The sequence below is a fragment of the Molothrus aeneus genome, chromosome 17 (genome assembly GCF_037042795.1).
Source record: "Molothrus aeneus isolate 106 chromosome 17, BPBGC_Maene_1.0, whole genome shotgun sequence".
In the NCBI taxonomy this organism is placed as follows: Eukaryota; Metazoa; Chordata; class Aves; order Passeriformes; family Icteridae; genus Molothrus; species Molothrus aeneus.
The window spans coordinates 13,250,653-13,262,080 of NC_089662.1; positions in this window are offsets into that span (position 1 = coordinate 13,250,653).

The window sequence follows — 11,428 nt, forward strand, 5'->3', positions numbered from 1 at the left end:
GGCTGATCACAGGGATGGAGCAGCTCTGCTGGGAGGAAAGGCTGGCACAGCTGGGATTGCTCACCTGGACAGGAGAAGCTTTGGGGTGACCCCAGTGTGGCCTCACAGGGCCTGGAGGAGCTGCAGGAAAGATGGAGAGAGAGCTTGGACAAGGGCTGCAGGGACAGGACCCAGGGGATGGCTTCAAACTGCCAGAGGGCAGGGCTGGATGGGACACTGGGCAGGAATATTCTTGCCCAGAGCAGCTGGGGCTGCCCCTGGATCCCTGGCAGTGCCCAAGGCCAGGCTGGAGCACCCTGGGACAGCGGGAGGGATGGAACAGGGTGAGCTTTGGGATCCCTCCAGCCCAAGCCATCCCATGAAATCCCCACACAGCAGCTGCACAGGGCAAAGCCCAGGCTGCAGAATCACCCAGAAATGCACTTTTGTTCAGTACTAATGCTGGAAGCATCCACTGACTTCTAAGGCCGGGATTAAAAAATTACAATAATAAACAAGCCCAGAGAGGCTTGGCTGGGTTTCAAAGACATTTGGAGCAGGGAAGAAATGACAGAGCCACTTTAGATGGTTTTTCAACAAGTTTAGACGTTCCTTCTAATCCCTGGCAGGACCTGCAAACACTCTCTGCTGGTTTCATCCGTCACTGGCAAATTCCTGCAGGTAAACACATTCCTGAGAGCTTGGCTAAGTCAAGGTGGATTTAAGCCTGTGCTTATTCTTTGATGAATGAGGATATTAGAGGCCACTTACATCTTCCCTTTGAACAGCATAAATCCCTCACACACGCCACGGTTCAAAGAGAAAATGCACTTTAATTCCCATGTGGGCAATGCATTCCAAGAATGTGCCAGAAAATCTGATTGTTCACATTTTCCACTCGGTGCTATCTCCAGAAAAAAAAAAAACAACTTGTTTCCTACTTTTTAAAATGTAAGTGTGGGCCCTGGTTGGTTTGACAGGAATCCTTTCCTTTGCCTGGGCTCTGCTGACCATTAGCCCTCACCACAAGGAAATGCAGCACTAAATTCATCTTCATCCACATTCCAAACTGCCAAAAGCCTCTTTAATAAGCTGCCACTGAAACTCTTTTCCTTTTAATGCCAGTATTTTTGCCATTATTTCTGGGGAAGATGAGAGCCAAGGGTCGCTTTGAAGCACCAGCCTGTTGTTAATAATTTAAGTGGATTATTGTTATATTTTAATCTCATCAAAACCCTCATTGTGCTGCCCTACAATAAGCTTATTGCTTTTAGCCCCCTGCAAACACAAATCCCAAATTTTAACTCAGTTTTCCCCAAAATGCCATCCTGACATTTGAAAAGGAAGTTACATTTCTCTTATTTATCTGCAGCACGAGACCCTTGGCTTTTCCTAAGAAATAATAACAATAATATTGGCAATAAAAGGAAAATCATTTCAGGATATTATTTCATTACAGCTGAAATCTGCCAAACATCTCTGGGACTTCCCAAATTAAAGGATAAAAAACCACTTAATTTCAGGAAGCAATATTTACTATGGAAGTTATTTCCTAGGACTAGTCAAGCATCTCCTGATTAAAAAGAAAAAAAAAAAGAAAGTTTCTCATTTGATCACCCTGAAATTATTTTCTGGACATCTATAACACACATCAATATTTTTTTATTAAATGCTCCCCTACCATTTTGCCTCCATAAGGTGAAGATGCCAACATTTTTCTGCTTTTGTTTTGATTTTCCAGAGCAGTTTGGAGATGCTCACATCACTGTGAGGTGAGGTGTGCTGACTTTCCCAAGTGCTCAGAGGTTACTGGAATGCAGTACTTCGACCACAGGATGTCCATGAAAAGCTTTTGGGCATTCCAGTGTCTCGTTTTGTTGTGGTGTGAGGTACATTTTTGACATTTCCTCCTGATTTCTGCAGTGGGAATTGTGAATTTGGACGAGTTCTGGCTGTGAGGAGATGCAGCAGGTAAAGAGTGAAATAAGAGACTCTAATTCTTTATAAAAATGGATGGGTTCTCTCATGTTACTGCAGACTTAGAAATCCCTTATTCTCCTTCTGCAAACTGCTGCCTTGAATCAATTAAATCTGGAGAAAGACAAAAAAAGAGGAGTTCATCCCAAATTTATTTCTTTCATAATGCAGAGATTTGATTAATTTTGCCTCATGACTGTGGCTTGTTCTCCTCTGGTGCAAACTCTGGATCCTCAGCATAAAACTGCTCAGAAATTCCTTCCCCACTTACGTGTCATGGTGCTAATTAATTTTGAGTGAATGAATTCTGCTGCAATGAAGATTTCTCAGGTACTCTTCCCTGCTGTTCATCTCCTCCTGTACATTTTTCTCTGCACATCATCCTCAATCTGTTTCTAACACTCAGGCACTGTCCAGCTCTGTCAGACTGAGGAGTTGTGTGCTGGGTCACAGAATTTAGGAAACACCCATAAAATTGGGCATAATTTGAGCATTCCCCAGTGGAGTGAGGGCAGGACCTTGGTTAAAACATCTTTATTCACCCTGGGGATTTTTAAATACGCCAGGTAGAAAGCTGCATTAGTGAAATGCACACAGAATTACTATGCAGATATCAGTCAGTGCCAAAACATGAAAATTCATGAGACTGAACACTGAACTGACAAAAAACCCCATCCTAGCAGCAGCAAGGCACAGAGCTCGTTGTGCAGCAAGTGCCTGCCAGCAGGAACCACTGATAATCAATATTTAATGACAATAAATAATCAATTAACAGGGCTGCCGTGTCACTGTGCACAGAGCAGGATCCATCCCAAGAATTCTGCAAGGCAAATCCTCCTCCTGCCCCAGTGCAGCTCTTAGCATTTATTGCTACAGAAAATTTACGCTCAGAATTTTGGTTTTTTTGATCTTTTTATCGCTGTTAAGTGAGTTTTGAAAAAGGAGATGTTCTAACTATAGTCCTTGCAGATGGCACTTGGAAAAGGCACCCAACAGTGCCAGTTTACCAGACAGTTTGTTATTTTGTGCTGCCTTAGGAGCAGGAGATTTGGGGGCTGGATTTTGCCATTTCCTTGGGGCAGGGTTAAATTTGCACAAGCATTTGGGCTAAATAAAATAAATAAATCAAAGGAATGAATTGGAAAAGAGAGAAGATTCCCCAGGTCTGCAGGTAGGAGAAACCAAAGATGGCCCAACCCCTGGGGCTTGGGAAGGTGGGAAGGGTGGATTTTGTCTTCCTCCCTTTGCAGGAAACAGAATTTTGCCAGAGTGGGTTTCATTACAAAAGCAATGCACAAACTCAGGGGTTCCCCATCCCTTGGAATTCCTCTCTCCCCATCTCTCCTGCAGCTCCTTCAGGCCCTGCAAGGCCGCTCTGAGGTCACCCCTGCTCTCCTGTCCAGGTGAGCGATGCCAGCTGTGCCCTCTGCCCATCCTGGAGCCTCCTTGGGCTCCCCCAGCAGCTCCAGCTGCTGCCAGCGCTGCCCCAGGGCTGGGCATTCCAGCTGGGCTCTCACCACACGGAGCTCTCCTCCACAGTCAGACTTTCCCTGCAGGAATTCACTCGCACAGGATGGAAAACGGTCCCTGCGGAAGGAGGGTGTCGGGTCCGGCTGTCTGTCTGTCTCTGCCCCCACACGGGTAGGGTGGTTCTTGGGTGGCACGCGTTTCAAAGGACGAGTCTGGACTCTTCAGCTTTTCGGTCTTCGGATTGTTTATTGTTTCTTATCTACAAAAGTTTCTGTCTGCCCAACAGAGGTCTGATCTGCAAGGCAGCCACAGGCACTCTCTGACCACCCACGGGGCGGTCGTGTCTTTTTATACTAAAATCTACGTACATAATATTTACCTTTATTTTCCAATGCTTTTCACCCATGTTAGCAAGTGCACCTTCACCATAAACCAATCCCCAAGTGCCAACATCACCACAGGAGATGGAGGACAAGAAGAAGAAAGAAGAAGGACGAGACACGCCCTGATCCCTCCATCTTGTCTCCATAACCCCCCTGTACCAAAAACCTTAAAGTTTATATTTCACTCTCTAAATGTGTCCCTTTTACACCCTTCACTCTAAAGTGATTCTCATGTCCTCAAACTGCTGTCACTTCTGTGGATGGATCAAAATCAAGCCACCAAGCACTCCTGGCAACATTCCAGGATTTCCGAGACCCCCAAGGGTTTTCTCGGTAACTCTGGACATCCGGAGTGATGTGCTGAGTTCCCACAGGAGGGGACACCAATAATGACACCCAGGCCACCAGCAGGACCTGCTGCCAGCATTGCCCTGCATCTGGAGAGATGCCACCCACTAATCACTTTTCTGGCAGCTTGCTCCCTCTTTTCTGGGCATGCTGGAGCAGCACACGAGCCAGCAGCACCGTGATCCCTGGGTGCAGCAGGGCTGGCATCTCATGGCACACACAGAGCTGCTTGTGGCCCCTGGGCACACTCTGAGTGCCCATGGCACGGCCAGGCTGCTGTGAGGGACCAAACAGCTCCTCGAGGGTTAATTGGGAGGGTTAATTGGGAGGGTGGATTGGGAGGGTGGATTGGGAGGGTGGATTGGGAGGGTGGATTGGGAGGGTGGATTGGGAGGGTCAATCTCAGCCCAATGGATGCACCATGGATCCAGTTCCCAGCCGTGGTTCAGCTCAGGACAGCTCAGCGATGCTGGGATGGAGCCATGGCCATCGGTCAGGGATGAGGGTTTGTTTCCATGGCACTGGAGCTCTGCTGGCACCCTCCTCCCACCCTGGGACCCTTCATTTCCCTGACACCAAACTTGAACAAATGTTACTCCCTCTGATGAGAACCAGCCCCTTCTGTCAGCCCTCCTTTGGGCAGCTTTGCTAAAAAGCTTTTCTGGGGAATATTTAAGGTTGCCATCACATTTTTTGCTTTGTTTCAAACTGTTTGCCACTAAACAAAATGTATAATTGCAAATCTAATTACACAGATTGTCTTTATAAATGTGCTTAGCAACTCGGTGTTTTAATGAGCAAAACACAAACCTATTATTGCTATTATTCAAGGTTTTGTGACATTTCTTACTTTAAATGTGTAAACAATTGGTGATTTGGATGGATAAAGTTCTTTAGTGGCTTTTCTCCTGGAGCTTTTTTTCCTATACCCAACTTAACTTAAGGAATTTGACTCTACTGCATTGTGACAAACCCTTGAAACCACTGACAGGAAAGAATAAAATTTATATCCACTGGAATATCTAAGTGCATTTTAGACACGTCCAGGTGTTGTTGCCACCTCTCAAAACTGCATTGAGAAGGTGAAAATCTGACTTTTTAAAAGCCCCAGCCCATTTAACATCACCAATTGTTTTTTTATTCATTTTATAGATTACATTTCAAGGCATTTTAATTTCAGAATAACAACAGGACCCTGGAGAACAGCTTGGTCTGAAGCATCTCTTAGTTACCAGGATCAGAATATGTGAGGGAGTTTTGATTTAGTCCTGCCCATTCCTTAAAGGACATCTCAGCCCAGACCACCTCAGCAACCCCAGGAAACATTTTGCAATGGATTCACTGCCATTTTTTGCTTGTACCTTCATTTCTAGAAGAAAGGCAGAAAATCTGTTTTTATATAATTCTATATCATTTTTTTTCCTCTATAATTCTGTTGATTTTCTGACTCTTGTTGTGGTTAATGCTGGCAGCTAAGCAGGATGAGAACCTGATCTGGGCTCAGTCACTTCCCTCAACTTCAGCAGAAGCACCACAATAAACTCCTCTCACGGGGGCACTTTTTGCTCTAAAATTCCCAGCCTAATCCAAAAGGAAGATTATCCTTTCACTCAACAAGTGGCAGTGCAGAAGATAAGCAATGGTGGCAGCAGATTAGAAAGACTCCAAAATCTCCTTGTAAAATAAACTATTAAAGGCTTTGATGTGCCCTTATCTGGCAGGGGGAGATTGCCCAAACATTCCAGAACAGAAACAATTGCACTGCAGGACTGGAAGGCAAAGCAATAAACTCTGGGTGCACTTTTGGAGCTGAGTCAGTAAAAAACAGCAGCTCAACCTTTAAGGAAGCACAAACCACACGTTAAAAAAAAAAAAATCAATATTAAATAAAATATACCTTGCACATATGGAAACTAAATAGCTCCTTGTAGCTTTATGCAAAGGATTAATATTTTTACTGATAAATGTAAGAAAGGGGGAAAAATACTTCCTAACGGCTCAATAATATAATTTAACATATACATATATATGTTATATGTATATAAATAACATCATTTATACAAAAAGTATAAATGAAATCAGCCTATGTGAACTTTGCAGTATTTTCAAGGATATTTGGGCAAAAAGGTTGCTCAAAACTCATGAACCAGAAGCCAAAATCCAGTGTGGTGAAGGCAAAAGGCAGGCCCTGAAAATATAAGAAAGATCAAAAGGTTTATTTTAAAATCTGCTGAATTGAAAGCGAGGAACTGCAAACGGCCATGCTGGCAGAGCATTTCATCCAGAGAAGGTTTCAGATGGTTAATGGTAATTATAAAATATGTGACAAATTAACTCAAAGCAAGTGAAGATATACATGACAGATAAAAGCAAATATTACAGCTCTGCTGACAGCTCCTCAGTCTCAGTGACAGGAATTATAGAATCGGTCAGAAAGTGCTTGAAAAAAGCAAAAAAAGGCAGATAAAAGCAGTCATTTGGAAGATGAAGCCACTGCAAAGGAACCATCCAGTTTGATGTCCCCAGGCATTGAGGGGCTGATCAATCTTCATGGCTTTGGGGAAAATTAAGAACTTTTAAAAACCCAACCCAACAACCCTGTCAAAAAATCGTATTTGTGATTCACATTCCTCCCTGTAATTGTGCTTCACTGTCCCGCTCAGGGCTGGGAAGAGCCCTCAGCATCTCCAATATCCCAGAGCAGCAGGAGCTGAAGCGACACCTAAACCCCCCTGGCTTTCCTTTCTGCAGCAACCCTCACAACCCTCACTTGCTTTGAGTTAATTTGTCACATATTTTATAATTACCATTAACCATCTGAAACCTTCTCTGGATGAAATGCTCTGCCAGCATGGCCGTTTGCAGTTCCTCGCTTTCAATTCAGCAGATTTTAAAATAAACCTTTTGATCTTTCTTATATTTTCAGGGCCTGCCTTTTGCCTTCACCACACTGGATTTTGGCTTCTGGTTCATGAGTTTTGAGCAACCTTTTTGCCCAAATATCCTTGAAAATACTGCAAAGTTCACATAGGCTGATTTCATTTATACTTTTTGTATAAATGATGTTATTGATATATATCTCATTTTTGTCATCATTAAATGATGATAAAATGGTGGAATCTCAGCTCTTCTCCTGACCCTGGCAGGTCAAACCCAGCACAAATTCCAGCAAAAACGCGGCTGCCCTTTGGTGCTGTGCCAAATGCACTCCTGGTCCAGCACAGCCCCTCAGAGCAGCCAGGAGGAGGCAGATTTTGGTATTTCATATGGCAGAATTAGGATGGACTGTCACCAAACCAGGTCCCTCAATCCTCGCAGTCACACCAGAGCAGCCCTTTCTTTAATTTGAGATCTGCATGGCCACAAGTGTCACCTGCTCGCACCAGGGGACCTAGAGGCTGTTCTGATAGGGAAATCAGTCCTGAGGGTTGTTGTGATTCCTCCAGAATAATCAAAAGCCTCAGTGACATGGAGGTGGAAGAGGGATTCATTCAAAATTAACAATTATTGCTGTGGCATGATGGCACGAGGTTAAAGAGATGTCTCAGTGCAGACAGCTCACGTTTGAAAAAATTCTCATTACATTTTGCCCTGGAGTAATGATTTATGCAATTAGGATGTTTCCTTCAGCTAACCTCTCTCCCTCTATCCAGGTTTTCCAACCATCTTCATTATCCTGGAGCACCCTCAATGCAAAATTTACAGCAATGAGCAAATCTCCAGGAAGCTCATGTTCAGGTTTGTTGTTTTGTTGTTTTGGTTTTTTTTTTGCCTCAAATTGAGGACTGAAGACAACAAAATAATTTCACTGCTCAGTCTTAAAAATATTGGAAGGACTAATGTTAAATCAATCCATGGATCCCTCTGGTCCACCACAGAGATCGGACAGTGATGTAGGAATGCTGGATTTCTGTAATGCTGCAGCTCAGCCACGTTCCTGGGGTCCTTAAGGATCATTCATTTCTGTTTTCCAGGACATTTAAAGAAATTCTTCTCAAGCCAAATGTGTTTGTTCTCCTCCCACTGTTTGATTCTCAGTCCAGTGCGTGTTGCACAGTAAATCACAATAAATGTGAAGTGAATCACAATAATCTGAAACCACAGCGTGCTGCCACCTCCTTTTGATGGATTGTTCATGAATATGCACCAGAAACCCAGAATGTGCCTTTGGGGCCCGAGCTGATCCTCCTGTGGCTGTCACACACACAGCAGCACCCCAGACCAGGATCCCACTGAGAACGGGACCAGCAGCATCTGCCAGCACCTTCCCAGGCTTCCAGAGAGCAGAGAGGCTGCAGAATTAACAAGTCAGCACCCTGCAACCAGCCCGAGGCAATGTGAGAGCTAAAAATGACTGGAGGAGCAGCAAGGAGTGGCAGAAGGACTCGTTCTGCTCGCTCAAATAATGAATTGGCTTCAAAGAATCGAGTGGAGCTGTTGTCTTAGTAACCCAGGCCGGGAGAGAAAATCTTCTGGGGAGTTGGCAGGCAGAGCCTGGAACATCTGCACACCCAGGCAGGCTGGCACATCCAGCTTCTCTGGCAATACCTGCAGGAACTGTGCTGGAATTTGGCAAATGCTGAATTCGACAGAACTAATGAATTTGGTTTTGCTGTCCCTGTGGCACTCATTTCCCCCCCCCCCCCCCAAAAAAAACCAAACAAAAAAGACAAAAGAAACAAAAAAAACTCAAAAAAAAAAACCCCAGAAAAAATAAACCTGGCAGGTCAGTTCAGGACACATCTTGTTGGGATGTATTTCTAATAAATGCAAACTAATAAATAAGGTATAATAAATAAATATACATTCTAATAAATAATTTATATCTATTAAATATATTCTATTATATATTTATTAAATATATTCTATTATATTATATATTTATTAAATATATTCTATTATATATTTATATTTTATTATTATAATTATTTATTCCATTATATATTTATATTTTATTACACATTATTTATTAGTCATGTATATAAATATACATGACTAACAAATAATGTATTTCTAATAGATGCAAACTAATGAATGCAAACCCAAAATGCCACTCAGTCAACAAAAGTCACCAGCGACCAAAAGGTTGTGGGTGGGAGAGCATTTCCTGTCATCCTGTTTGAAAGGGTTGTCAGTGCTGTGCATTTGGAGCTGCAAAAGAGTTATCAAAATACAAACTAAAATCAGAAAGTGTGTTCAGGCTCTGAGCTGTGCACGAGCTCTGCCATGGCAATTCGTGCTGCAATTACAGTTTGTTAAAAATACATCATTGCCTGGGGCTGAGCCATCTGCAGGGATTAACTCACCTCTGTGGACAGGCCAGGATGGCATCGACCTAAAAAAACAGAAATGGAGAATCCCTGAGGAGCTGGGGAGGGAATGGAGAATTCCTGAGGAGATGGGAAGGGAATGGAGAATTCCTGAAGGAGCTGGGAAGGGAATGGAGAATTCCTGAGGAGATGGGAAGGGAATGGAGAATTCCTGAAGGAGCTGGGAAGGGAATGGAGAATTCCTGAGGGGATGGGAGGGGAATGGAGAATTCCTGAGGGAGTTGGGAAGGGAATGGAGAATTCCTGAGGAAGTTGGGAAGGGGCTGGAGAATCCCTGAGGAGCTGGGGAGGGAATGGAGAATTCCTGAGGGGGCTGGAAGGGAATGGAGAATTCCTGAGGAGCTGGGAAGGGAATGGAGAATTCCTGAGGAGCTGGGAAGGGAATGGAGAATCCCTGAGGAGCTGGGAAGGGGCTCAGCCTGGAGCAAAGGAGGATCCCCAGGGATCTTTTCCCTCTCTGGAGTTCCCTGCCAGGAGGGGACAGGTCCCAGGGAACAGGGACAGGAGCAGAGGGAACGGCCTCAGGCTGGGCCAGGGCAGCTCAGGGTGGGCACAGCAGGAATTTCCCCATGGGAAGGGGCTCAGGAACTGGAACTGCCCTGGGAGGAGGTGTTTGGGGTGCCCATCCTGGAGGTGTCCCAGGAATTCCTGGAGGTGGCACTCAGAGCTCTGGGCTGGGGACAGGGTGGGGATCAGGCTAAAGTCACAAGATTCTGTGATTTACAGAGAAAAAAACCTCCAAAACTCAATCTACAGAAACCAAACTATTCTTTTCCCAACCCCACTGTTACTGTAAAATTACAATTACTGTGGCAAATAGATTGAACTGGAGAGCCCGCAATGAACAATATTTGGTAAACACATCTGTATTTCATGGGTTTGCCCTGCAAACAGCAGAGAACTCTGCAAGTCACACAACCATCAATCTTCTGCAGCATCACTTTGATTTTTGAGTGGTCTGAAGTGAGGGTCTAAGAGCCAATAAAGCATTTCAGATCATCTGGGATCCCTTGCTGGAATTTTAAGTGTGTTCCTCAAAGAGGAGAGTGGTGCTCGTGACCCTGGACTTCAATTGGCTTTAGTGGTTTCAATGCAAAAGAAAGTTAACCAGTCATAAAAAAAATGCTCCATGATAAACATGGCAGCCCAATTTGTATTCAGATACGACTTTTCTGGTCTAAAATAGAAAGCAAAGCAATTAGCCTGCAAGGGCATTAACTGCTGGGGTTATTCAGTGGATAATGAGCAAATGCAGCCACTTCCCTCTGCAGTGCTGTTTGTCACGGCCTTTCATGCATTCCCAGCACTAGGGTTTGTTTGCCACGATGGTGATTAACAACAGGATCAAACCCCACTCTCAGCTGCCCTACAAGACCAGGAAATTCATGGCAGGAGCAGCACTTGGCCCACTGCAATCCCTGAATTTCCAGCACAGCTCGGTTTGAGCACTGCAAAGCCTCTTCAAATAGTGCAGGAAGGGCTGTGAGCTTGACTTGGTGCCTTTTAAAATGTAAATAAGAAATTATCAGAGATCTTCAGCTCAGGGAATGCATGGAAATCAACAGTGTGTTCACTGAGGGAAATGCAGGAGTGATGGGAACAGCAGTGGATGACCCAGGGGAGAAGCACTGGGCAGAGCTGGGCAGGACAAGGACCCTCAAATAAACCCTGGACCCCTCCTGGAGGCACAGACAGGCAGAGCTCCACTGCAGCTGGACATGCCACGTGCACGGTGACACCCTCAGGAGGCACCCGAGGGCTTCAGAGGCAGGAATCCCAAATCTTCAGTGATTTAACCTGATTTGAATTGCGTTACTTTTCTTCTCCCGGCTTGGAATATTAATTGGGATTTTTGACAGATCAGTTTGCTGTCAGGGAGATGAAAGATATGCCTGTCAGGCAGTGTTTACGAGGCAGTCTTCAAGCTGGGAGAGAAAATTA